Source organism: Liolophura sinensis, chromosome 5, assembly GCF_032854445.1.
Source record: "Liolophura sinensis isolate JHLJ2023 chromosome 5, CUHK_Ljap_v2, whole genome shotgun sequence".
In the NCBI taxonomy this organism is placed as follows: domain Eukaryota; kingdom Metazoa; phylum Mollusca; class Polyplacophora; order Chitonida; family Chitonidae; genus Liolophura; species Liolophura sinensis.
In genome coordinates this window covers 9,091,966-9,105,883 of record NC_088299.1, presented here as the reverse complement: position 1 = coordinate 9,105,883, position 13,918 = coordinate 9,091,966, and positions in this window count along the sequence as shown.

The following is a 13,918-nucleotide window of genomic DNA, read 5'->3' as shown; positions in this document are numbered from 1 at the left end:
TGCAATAACAGGCTACATCCTAGCACCACTCCTACTGCAGACATTTTTAAATCTCAACTTTAAAGGATTATTTTCTTAGAGTAAAGCAAGTATATAAGGTTACGACAGAGAGTAACAGAGTTCACCTATCTTGAATAGTTTCAGGCATTTTCTCATTTGTCAAACCGACCGACGGCACAGTGATGTGTCACGCAAATGAGCAAAAGCCGGTTTTTGATGTAACATCCGTGCAAGCGTGAACGTGATTCTCAAACGAAGGCTTGTTGCTGTCTCGCTTGGCGCTCTGCACTGAGAGGTCAGATCAAAGAAACAGGACTGGCCCGGTGTCAAAATACTGTGACTGGGTGGGGTGTCATGTATATTGTCTTCCGCATGATACTTCAGGGGCGGCAGCAGTTTGGCGTCATGGACTCTCCGTGTCATAAGACGACACAGTACATGTGCACACACCTAATAAAGTTAATAGTCACCATATGACTGAAAAATTCTTACACCGTCAAGGAAGAAAAATTCTAAACCACAACGTAAAACCCTAAGCATGCATACATACATACAAACGTACATGCATACACGCACACCTACACACATGCATACATACATGCACACACACACACACACACACACACACACACACACACACACACACACACACACACACACACACACACAAACGCACGCACGCACGCACGCACGCACGCACGCACACGCATACACGCAGGCACAGATACATACATGCATACACAAGAAGGCATCAGGTTCTTTATGATTTAGCCAAGGAGGTATTTCGGATTCCTATTTTCTGGAAACCTGTGACATTTTAAACTTAGCATGTTAGAAGATAATTCCTGTAATTACGGGGAGCCATGTAAACTGACGGCCAAAAGAAACTTTTCAACTCCGTCAGTTAAATTTAACCAGCCTTTTCAGCAAATTAATACCAAATTTTTGTAGGAAAACATTGTACGAAGCATATTCCCATGTGCGACAAGCGTCATATACGCCCACACCAATTTGTTTTGAAACAACAAAGAAAGTTGAAAAAACACGTGACCCATCGATGGCGCAACTGCACATGTAATAAGTGTATAAAAACGTTACACACAGTGTGCTGGACTTGCACACTGACTAAAACCCACCAAAGCGATGACTCGATTGACCCTGGGTATGGTATACATGGAGCCACCCATGCCCACATTGCAAGGGCCTTCGGCTGCTCTCGTGTAATTGTGTCAAACTTGGTGCAACCTTACAGGCAGACATCGGACAGGCCAATAACAGGCAGGCCTAGGGTAACTACGCCCAGAGAAGACAGGTACCTGCACACTTTACACCTGAGGAACCGCTTCCTGACAGTGACGCCGTCGTCAATCAATGCCTTAGGTCACCGGATCAGACGGCACATCCTGTCCATGTGACCTATGGCTCACGGAATTAGGGCCTATCGACCATTCAGAGGGCAGTTGTTGACAGCCGAACATCGTCGACAGATGTTGCGATGGGCTCGAATTTTTCGCCGTTGACAGCGACGTGATTGGCGACTTGTTGTTTTCACGGATGAAGGCTGCTTCTGCCTGTTCCGAGCCGATGGCAGACAGCGAGTTTACCGTCGCGAACGAACGGCTGTATCATGCGTCCAGGAGATGGTACCGTTTGGTGGCGGCAGCGTGATGGTGTGGGGTGGGATATGTGGAGAGGAACGGACACCACTGGTCATCATCTACGGGAACCTAACAGCTCAACGTTACGTGGATGAAATTCTACGTCATGACGTCCTCCCATTCCTTCAACAGCAGCCACGTGATGTCCTGTACCAGCATGGCAACGCCAGACCTCATAGAGCTCGAGTTGTGCAGAACTTCCTGGACGCCAAAGATGTCAACGTTGTGCCGTGGTCTGCACGTTGCCCAGATATGTCCCCTATAGAACACCTTTGGGATATCATGGGTCGTCGAGTAAGACAACGGCAAAACCTTGCAGCCAACCGACAAGAACTGGCGTTCGCTCTCTAAGATGAATGGCAGCGAATACCACGTCATCTCATCAGATGATTGCCTTTTTCTATGCGTCGGAGAGTTTTTGCATGCATTGAAGCAAGGGGTGGTCACACGCAATATAGATTGGTTTTGATATTGACTGCTTTTTTAACAATAATAAACTTTTTGTATACTCTGCCCATTGTTAACCAAGATGGAATGGCTATTTTTCCGCCCAGCTCTGTTTGTTCACTTGTAAAATGATTTGAGGGCTGCTTTGTCCGTGCTTACTCAAGACTTTCAATACCTAAGGTCATTGGTCTTTTCAATATACTGAACTTCAGTAATCTTGTTTTTGCTTTGGCAAAACGTATTGATTTGAACTCCTGGTAAAGTTTCTTTTGGTCATCAGTTTATGTTAGGACAGAGAGGAATGAATGAATGAACGAGTGAATGAATGAATGAATGGATGAAATCAAAAATGGATTAATGATTAAAGGTTAAATTAAGCCACATTAACAGTATTTCTGTCACACACAGTGGCGAGATCATCCCTGTCAGAATTAGGAACGCTAACACCCAAAATCAACACAAACAGGAAGCAGACCCTTTTAGAAACAACTAAAATAAACAAAGATTAGTTAAAATTGGAAAACTGTTCAGCGGACGCTAGCAGGTACCGGGATACTTGCCTTATTCTCCAAGTTTACCGAGTGTGCTGAGTTTTCTTTTCACCACGAAGGCCCTGGGGAGGTGAGGAGGACGGAGAGGCCATAAGAAAGATACGTGCTAAATAATCATTAGTTAGCAAACCCATAGGTTTAAGGAAGACAGGTGAACCTTAGGTTAGGTCTATAGAGAATGCTTACGACGGGGAGGGTCAGCAATATGCCTAGATAACCTATAGTCAATGATGTAAATTTACGAACATAAGCTTAACAGCATTCTATTGATTTGTGGAGTTAAGTATACAAGATGATTGCTCAGCCATCCATACAATAATACAGAGACAGTTTCAAGCACGTCTTATGGACATCCAGTACCGGTATAGGCAAACTCTACCTTCCACACGAGATGTGGTTAAGATGGAGTTCGTGGCCACACAACTGTTTGGACTTCCTGCTTAAGCTTGTGAAATTCACCAATTCCATAAACTTGTGATAAAAACACTTGTCCCAAGGTCTATATTTTACAAAAGTCTTCAGACTTAAGGAAAATTTCACAGCTAAAGCTAAATGTTTTTGCTCTAGAGAGTGTAAAATGTGTACACTGATCCTTTACTGTAGATCATTGTACCAACCACAGTTTTAGTTCTTTCCTATTCTCATTTAGGCTTTTAAAACCCTTTTTGTGACTTAAGTTGCTCGGTAAATGCAGACCCTGGCTCACAAAGCTGGTTAAGGATTTAAATCAGACGTAGTGTTAACATGTCGTATTATTCCTGAACAAAGATGGACATTCCCGTCTAAGATAAGTCGTAGTATTCAAATAAAAATCCTTAATGTTTTCAAGCTTTAAGCTTTTTCAGACGTTAAACTTTTTCTAACAAAGCCTGACTTAAGCCTAATACAGCTAGATCATCCTGGAGCCAGAGATAATCTCTCGGATATTTTTGGTATAATGTCTCATGTAATTTACGCCTGCATATGGGAAACTGTGTGTAGTCTGGAGGAACCTATGCGCCGTCGTTTGCCAGGCTCTTGTCAAATTCTCTGACATAAGGCCGCCGCCAAATGAGCCAAAAGACTCGAGCACGAGACCTCACTAATCATAGTAAGCCCAGTTTTGAAAAATCGCCTACATTTGTAAAAATCTCACCGAAAATGTAAAAATGTTTATTAAACGAAAATATACAACACTCATATGACTATGTAAAAGGGCAAAAAGTATGGAAAAATTCGAAGCAATATTCGGAAAATAAAGAATGATTTGCTAAAAATGAGCACGAAAATTCTCACTTCTGAGACATATTTTATACTTGCTAATAAACCCTCTGTTTTATGCTCATTTTCCATTAATGGTCGGAAATTCGGACTCTCACCCCAAACAAAGTCGTTTTCACAGTTATCCACTTCATTTCCAGACTGACCAGCCGGTGCTTTCCGACAACTGCAGCTTAAAGCCATTTTTACGCCCCAAGAGGAAAGGTGATAGACTTTCTTGTAGTTTTATATGGCCACATCATATATCTTTAATCACAAAAGTCGGTAGCTGACCACTTTCACCATATTTTTCACAATTTTACAGATAAACAAAAATGTATAAATAGCCATCTTATTTAGAAAGTGGCAAACTTGCAGATTTACTTAAAGGATTATTATACATAGTTTTTGTAATCTTAAAAAAAAACTGTGTATTGTCTCAAAAGGAACATAAATCTGAAAGTATGATAATTAAAGTCGATAGTTAATGAAGATGGTTTTATGCATTTTTTCCGCCAACACTCGAGTAATGCTTCATTACCCCGCACGCAGTTGTGATTACCATCAGTGAAGAATGCTTTGGCGCTCATATACCGACGGGCGCGGATTCACAAGCAAGTAAATTTAACCAAACTTAACTTTGGATAGAAAAAAGCAGGAATATGTGGCGCTGGTGCCCGTGTGTGACATGGCTTGTACATTGTAGTCCAATTATTGTCATGGTTAAATAATCCTTTCGATTGTTATAGAACAGGTGCGTTATACAAGATATGAAACGTTCGCCCAAGTAGGTGACGGAAATTGCTTAGCGCTCGGTTGTAGATCGTTCAGGACAGTGAATCTTTTGTGTTTACTGGATTTAATTCAGCTTCAAATCTTTGTAATTGGTTTAACAACGGTAACAATGGTTTAAATACTGGTTCTTACCCTGGAAGTTAAAGACACGGTTCTTTCGTGGGTATGTCACACAGAGACATCACCAAGTCACATCTCTGGGGTTTGCTCTGAATTTGGTACACACAAGTGTACATAAGCACATACATACAAAGGTGGATTTACCAGATAATCTTGAGGGATTAATTCATTTTAAAGACCTAAAGAACCCGTCGAAGTATTGCCATAGTTGAACATTGCTTCCGGTTGTTAAAATAAAAGCAGTGTTCCTCTATCCCATGTACAGCAGATAATATTTTCCACATAATACAACATTAAAAATATTTTTTATTGGTCAAAATGTCACACATGAACTTAACCAATTCACATCTGTGAATGGGTCATGTTTGTTGTATTATGAACAAAAGAAGCAAAGATTATCTATTGAGTTGCACGAGTTTGTTTCTTCGGTCCTTGGTATTTTCAACAATGAGGGAAGTTGTTTGTCCTTCTGGAATAATGTAACGACCTGTTCACAGAACGGTTCTGTCTACCGCGTATTCTGGGTGCTCAAAGTTTATCCACACCGTCATTACCAATGTTGCGTATCAAAACGAGTTCGAAGACACGTATAGCGACGAGGAGCAGACCGAGAAAGTAATAAAATAATCACACCCACTTCAAAGACAAATGTACGCGTCCAAAAGAGTGGCGCTAAGCTGGAAGCTAGTAAATCACTCGTCAAAATTGTCTCCCAGCTGCTTGCCACCACTTGTTCCAGTATTTCATGGCAGAGACTTTAACTCATTGACTCCTACAACCCGATGCAGTCGCCATTACAGCGGTGGGCTGTAGCTGTGCCTGCCTTCCGCCCGAATAGGCGTCAGCGATCAGCCTCAACGGCCGTACTTGCCTCTGTGTGACCTTATAATGTGACGGCGAGTGACTATTTCTATTTTAGCATTCCAAAGCTGGTTGGATTTTGTCACTTATGTTTATTCAACGTAATCTTGTAAAACATTAGTGTAGTTGTGGACGTACATTCATAAAGACATCTATAAAATGGGATTATCGAACTGAACATTCACAGAAAATGCCACACAAGCGAAAAGTATCGTAATTTTGGAGGTGATGATACGCGAATTTCTGTACATAACCCCCGCTTTTCTGAATAAAAGTGTGTGTCATCAAACTTTGAGGTAATACAGAGAAACCAGTTATCTATCGTGGCTTGGTTGAAGTGTTGAATAGAGCTGTACTATAGTCTGTCGTTTTTTTTTTCACTTCAGGTACGCAAAAATACCAAAACATTTTTTCGCCGAAGGCATTCGTCGTTCATTGGTCAGTAGTTGCCCTAGATTCTATCACGTGACACAGCGGGACAGAATCATTGGTCAGTGATATTCAGTTCCGATCTACACTCCTTTCAGAATAAATGTTAAACACAAAACAAAACAATGTCATCGTCATCAGATTCACTTTCTGATAGACTTATATCTGATTCAGTGTCACATTCCCTGTCAGCAGACATCGGTTGTGAAGCCTAAACAATCCTCTTCTTCGCTCGGCCCGGCCAACAAAGACATGTTGACACTCAAGTGTGTGCGACTCGAAAAATAGGTTCTAATTTTGTTGTGGTTAGGCATTCAAACCTATAAAAACCGCCAAAATACTAGTAAATACAAGCCTAAGACATCAAGACAGGTGTGTTTTGATTGATTTATACTTGAACAAAACATTTGAAAGCAAAATATGCACCCAGTAAGAAGTGGTGTCATATCCGGGTTTAGCTGCTCCTCGGGAAATGAGGTTTATCGGCCGGGCGGATATACTCGCACCTCGGGTTGAGACAGAGCGCTGTACATGCTGCCTGATCCATGCGTCGGAGTGAATGAGTTAAACATATCCACTCATTCCGAGATTAATCTCTGCAAGCAACTTCCGTTCGCCTGGATATTTGCTTGTCGGTATTACTATTTAACGCGCTCATATCTCAATCAAACTGTTGCGCACCCACTGGGCCGGCATGTACAGAAATGACAGAAGACTGTCTACATGCTCCACGAAGCTGGCGTTTTTTTTATACCGATGAACATCGCAGACACAATGGGCCAATATGGGAGCTGATAGCATTCATAAGGTAATAGACAAAGTACATAAAACGCAGTTTGCAAAATACTCCTAACAAAAGCTAAAGTAAGAAAAATAATAACATAAATAATATAAAATATTATATTGGATTATATAATAAAATAATAATAATGCTATACAAAAATATAATAACATTCATGATAAAGTAACCCCATAGATCCAAACAAAAATATTATATTATTCAAAAACAATGTTATACAATAAGATCATATTAAAACGTATATGTAAAACTCAGCTCATTCTTTAAAATGCACTGAAACTGAAATATTTTCATTGCATATTTTTTGAAACTGGTAAAGAGTTAAATAAGTTAATATCTGTATACTGCACACTATCAAGAAATGTGTGAGCGCGATCAAAAATGCTGGTGCTTCAAAGATTGATGTGGCTCTTTGGTGGATAAAACAGTTTGGGATAGCTGGACAATCCAGTCTGAACTCGATAAAAATATCATTGAAAACATCAGATTAAAATATCTCCTACGGCGCATTAATGTAGGCATATTAAAATTTATACATGTGGATTGATACATAGATTTGTCATAAGTTCTAAAAAAAATTTAAGAATCAAGGAAAATTCTACTCGATTAATACTATTTAGCCTGACAAGCTTTTTTTGTTGAGGCGAAGAAGTTTCACAGCAAAATCTACACAAGATTATCATAGCTCATTGATAAAAAGTCGTTTGTAAGCAGAAAAATATCCAGATTCAGGGAATCGATCACAGTTTTCTTATTGAAAATATTTGAAGAAAACGACTGTCATTATGTTGGAATCCGTGGTTTGACAGTTTTTATGCCACATACAGCCAGCATCCAACCATTTGGATTTTCAATTATCTTATCTTGCACAGAATAATTAGGCGTTTTTCCGATTATTTCACCTTCTGCAGCATTTTTAACATCTGATATCAAGTCAGAAAAGAAGTAGTGAGACATACAATTCCAATCGTTATTCGGAGCCAAATTTACCTGGGCATCTTATTTTTCTTTTATTATAGCGATAAGACTACAGTCATACGAGCTAGAATATTTCCTCCGCCGTATCGTTTAGTATAGGAACCCTCTCATTGTCAACACACTGTCTTATATGATAGGCGAAGTACCAAGCAGTTCAGGACGTCAACCGTTGAAACAAAATTGAAATTTACATTCCCAAAGAACCGTTTCATTACTAAAATTAGCATCACAATTTCTTAAAATTACGTACATATATATATAAATGTAATCGAAGACAGTTGTCTAAATGTAGGCCATTTTTAAAACAGTCAGCAGTTTTCTAGTCGAGAAGAGTATAATGACCGATGCGACAAATCCAAAAGTATCTAAAACTTTATTTCACGCCCGTATAAATCTGTACTGGGCTGACAAATCAGTCAGAGGAAACAATCTTTTAATGGAGCCAAAGTCTGCTTATCTGGAGTCAGTCAAGTGTTTTGATCGTTGGTTGGTGTTTGAGATATTGCCTTGCGCCAATCTCATGGCATGATGGGACTAATTTACACCAAAGCGGTATGGGCGGTTACAAAAATTCTAAACATTATTCCACATTATTCTAGACTAAGAAAAAACCCCCAAAAAACAAAGACAAAAATAATTTTAAAAAAAAAACAACAACAAAAATAACCCCAGAAATTTAAGCAGCAACAGGAGTAAGTCCCCCTTGGTGTCCAGCACCTTACAATACATGGCTTTCTTGCTCTAGGGAAGAACTGGACCGGAATACTCCAGTCAGTTGTGGAGTTAATGTCTTCCGGTACATTTTAAACACCTGAAATAATAATTACCATTTTCGTAGACGCCATCTTGTTGTGGTATAAATCAGTCATACCAAGGTACTGCCACGCGCCAATATTCCAAATACAAACCAAGGCCGCCAGGAGCTAGAAAGAGGCTGTTCTAGGGCTAGATCTAAAGTATCCTTTTTAAGAAATTTCTGTTTAGTTGAAATCACCACACACAAGTGCCAGTCTGCTTCGTTTGAATATACTTGATTCAATGAAACTCCAGTATTTCCATCTAGTTACATATTGAAGTTGGAAGAGCATATAAACTGATCCAAGAAAAACACGTGGCTCGATCCATGCGATTAACTTGTGCTCTGTATAGTGAAGAATGCGACTAGTACTCTCCAGCACTTTAAAAAACTCGAATTATCACGATCTGTCTGTAAACAGTACATTGCAAATTACGGGGTAAAAAACATTCAAAATACCAGAGTCTTGCCATGTTTGACTAATACCCTAAATGACTATAAATTTTGTCGATGACTAACTGCTATTTTTCTTGATTCTGAGAGTTCTATTCAGTTTAGAAAGATGTTTTGAGGTTTGCGTGGAACATCGGATGATATTATACTTGAAAATTGCAAGTTTCAGCACCAAAAATAATATTTTGTGACATTTACTTGCCTCTAAACAGCATTTGTGTGGGCGAAATTTTAGGTAATTTAGGGTACATATAAAACCATAGTCTTTGCCACCAAAACAAAACATGGGTTGAAGTCAGTTCTCTGCAAATAATCCGGATGTGATAATGAAGAGATATGAAGAGAACCTCAGATATTCTCGACATATAGCTTCCAACATCGCTGAAGACCACGCCCAACTTTATGGTGATGTCTGTGTGACATACGCAGATAAATTGGTACTGCCTTTTATGTCGAATATGAAAGCAAACAAGTGACTGACACCAGACACTTGGTATGCAAGCTTGCGCTCTATTTACTGAGGCACGACCTATATGTAAATTTATCTTTCAACGCGTCCGAATCGAATGTTCCGGCCTATTCCTGAGTATAAGATATCATTTCTGCTAAATAAGTTCACAGCTTTAAACCGTCTTGACACAGGCGGGAATTTCCCATTCAGTCACTTATAAATTAGGGGTCGGATTTCACAAAGTTCTTTGTTGCTGCCTCACTTGGCTCTAAGCACTGAGAGGCTAGATCAAGGAAACAGGACTGATTGGCCCGGTTGACATAATGTGACTGAGGGGACTGTCACATGACACTTCAGTGGTCGCAGCATGGGCTAACCCTGCCACAAGATTACACAGTATATGTACATACACTTAATGACTCCTCGTCGTCATATGTTTGAAAAGTTTGTTATGTATGACTATTTAACGTCTTCATGTACTGTTAGTCTGCGGACTTTTGTGTTATATGTTATAAGTATAACAGGCCCTGTTATATATGTACAGTGCGGACCTGGCCGAAAGCACCTTGTTCAAGGCTCTGTTTATTTAACTGGATGTTCATTGGCTGTTAATTCTGTGTCTAAGAATAGTTGAATCCACCTGGCACGTATATAAGCCGTGTTTTCTGTGCAGAGTGGAGGTATTTTTGCTGCATCCACTGGGAGCCGGGAGAGTGTGAGACGCTCTCGTATCGAGTCCATTATTTTGATATGAGCTGGTGATGCCAGTTTCATTTGGGAGGACAGTTTTTTATGCCGGCACCGTTTGTGTACCACAGTAGTACTGATGTCTGGTTTATGTGAATTTCTGCGGAAGTCACGTTTATTGGTGTTCGGATCTTGATTATGATTATACAGTGTGGACTGTGTAATTTGTTTAACACGCTGACCTCACCTGACCGACAAGGTCGTCAAGGACTCTAAACTGAAGTTTTCAGTTTTGCAAAGGACGTTCGTTCTGCCACAAGGTGACATTACTCTACGTCTCTGAACGGCTCGTTTGTGAGTTTCTGCGGGAGCTGACTGTTCTAAAAGTGGATTATACCTCCATGTCTGTGTTTACCCTGTGTTGTGCTCTGCGGGTGTGACGTCATTCAAAGGCTTGACTGTTCCAGTTCTGTGTAACCTGTGTACTGTGTTCGTGTTCGCTAACCTGGCGAAGTACCTGTCTAGGACAATTTGTGACAAGTGTGAATTGTGTGTTTATCCCATGGTCTTTACGTTGGATTTCCTGGAATACATTCCTTGGGATGCAAAGGTGAACTGGAAACTTGTAAAGACCGGTAATACTGATGTTGTTGTTGTTGTTGAACTGTCTGTAAAACTGTACGTCTCATTTTATATATAAAGCATTGTTTACATTGAAATATTGAGTCACTGAATCTGTTTTCTGTTGCTGTTTTCAATACCGTAACAGAAATTGGGGGCTTGTCCGGGAACTGATTGTTTCCCTTTGGTTTTGCACCGGATATTTGAAGTTAAACACAAGTGAGAAGCGATTGCTTAATTTTAACGGTGAATGATTCAGTGGCTAAATATTTACAATGGGAGATTTTGATCCTAAACAGTTTGTTAATGCGCCCGATCAGGATGTTTTTGAGAGTTTAAAGAAGGAAGACTTGGTTAAGTTAGGGACATTTTTAGGTTTGTCCGTAAAGTCTTCATGGAGGAAAAGAGATATGCAGCATACTTTGTTGAAACATTTAGTGGAGATAGGGAAGTTTGATAGTTCTGCATTATCTGATTATGAGTTCGAGGGTCAGTCTGATGCCGAGCTTAAGTTTAAGCAGTTAGAGTTAGAAAAGTTGAGATTGGAGAAAGAGGAAAGAGAGAAAGAGAGGGAACATGAGAGAGAGAGACAAGAAAAAGAGAGGGAACATGAGATAGAGTTAGAAAAGTTGAAAATGCAGAGAGAGAGAGGAGAGAGAAATGCAAGAAAGAGAGAGGGAAAGAGAATTGGAGTTCCAAATGAAAAAGTTAGAGGTTGAGAGATGTGAGAAACCGGGTCCTTCCGGTAGACAGGATTCCGGATTTGATGTGACCAAATACATTCGGTTAGTTCCATCCTTTCAGGAAAAAGAGGTGGATAAGTATTTTCTGCATTTTGAGAAAATTGCAAATAGTTTAAAGTGGCCTAAAGAGTTCTGGACTATGTTATTACAGAGTGTGCTAATTGGAAAGGCCAGGGAAATTTACACTCAGTTAAGTGTAGAGAATGCTTCCAATTATGACTATGTGAAAGAGGTAATTTTGAAGGGTTATGAATTGGTGCCTGAAGCTTACCGCCAGAAATTTCGTAACTGTGAAAAAGGTAGAGATCAGATATACGTTGAGTTTGGTCGAGCTAAGGAGCAGTTGTTTGATCGCTGGTGTATAGCCAAGAAAATAGGCAAGGATTTTGAAAGTTTGCGTCAGCTTGTGCTGGTAGAAGAGTTCAAGCGTTGTATTCATAATGATGTAAAGGTGTTCGTTCATGAGCAGAAGGCGAGTACACTTGAAGAGGCAGCCAGTTTAGCTGATGATTATTCCTTGACACATAAGGTTACATATACGGGTAAGCCATTTAATTCATTTACACGTAGAAATACCCAGTCACATGCAACAGGTAGAGGTAGCTCTACACAGAAGAGTTCTACACCAGGCTCCAATGGTTCTACAGCTCATGGTTCACGTAGTTCAGATTGGAATGGTAGTCCTCGAAATAGGGTCACTTGTAATTTTTGCAAGCGGGTAGGTCACGTGATGAGTGAATGTTACAAGTTGAAAAGGATACGGGAAGCTCAGAATGAGCCTAAGCCCACAGGTCTTTGTGTTGCAATGCACAAAACATTGCCGGAAGTTACATCAGCAGTTAAAAGCAGATCTGAGTTAGCTGATACGGAATTGGATAAGATTCCCAAATGCTCTATGGATAGCTTCGCTCCGTTTATCAATTCTGGTTCAGTGTCGCTTAGAAGCGACATGTCTGGTGCTACCCCTATAAAGATATTAAGGGATACTGGGGCATCTCAGTCTCTGTTGTTGATGAATACTCTGCCCTTTTCTGAAGAGTCATACTCTGGGGTTCGTGCCCTTATTAGAGGAGTAGAGTCTAGTGACTTTGTCAGTGTTCCCCTTCATGATATTTATTTGTCATCAGATTTGATATCTGGACCTGTCAGGGTAGGCATTAAGTCTTCATTACCTTTTGAGGGTATTCATTTGTTGTTGGGAAATGACTTAGCACATGATAAGGTTACTGTTGATCCCTTAATGGTTGATAAGCCTTCTCTGAATTCAGTCACAGAGCCAGTTGAAAGCGAGATAGCGGGTTTATATCCTTCCTGTGTTGTTACAAGAGCTATGTCTAGAAAAGTCAGTACGGACCAGGGTAGTACTGTTGATTTGAGCGAGACTTTTCTCAACAACATGTTGGATGATGATTCTTCCAAAGTAGACAGCCAGCAGGAAGTAGATACTAATTTTGTTAGTGGTGATCAGCCATTTTGTAGGACTGAGTTGATTGCTGAACAACACAGTGATCCAAGTATTTCTTGCTTGTTTAATGATGCAGCTAAAGATGGTGAATCTTTACCTGACCCATGCTACTATGTCAAATCTGGCATATTGATGCAGCAGTGGAGGCCTCCCGATGTTTCGTTGGAGGATGAATGGGCAATTAAGCATCAGGTAGTTGTGCCCAAGTCTTATCGAAAAGACATACTGACAATAGCGCATGAAACGCCGTTAGCAGGTCATTTAGGTGTTAATAAGACCTATCATAAGATTCTCAGTCATTTTTATTGGCCAGGAATAAGGAAAGATGTTACTGAATTTTGCAGGTCTTGTCATGCATGTCAGTTAGTGGGGAAACCTAACCAGACAATCCCCAAGGCAGCCTTGAGGCCTATTCCTGCAATTGGCGAGCCATTCAGTAGAATCTTAATAGATTGTGTTGGTCCGCTACCTAAGACAAAGTCTGGAAATCAGTATATGTTAACCATAATGTGTACTTCAACTCGTTTCCCTGAGGCAATTCCATTAAGGAATATTACTTCCAAGACTGTAATTAAGGCTTTAGTTAAGTTCTTCACCATGTTTGGTCTGCCTAAGTCAGTACAGTCAGACCAGGGTTCAAATTTCATGTCTGGTGTGTTCCAACAAGTTATGCATGAGCTAGGTATTAGCCAGTATAAATCCTCAGCTTATCACCCACAAAGTCAAGGAGCACTAGAGAGATTCCATCAGACACTGAAAAGTATGATAAGAACTTACTGCTTTGAGACAGGGAAAGATTGGGACGAGGGTGTACCTTTGTTAATG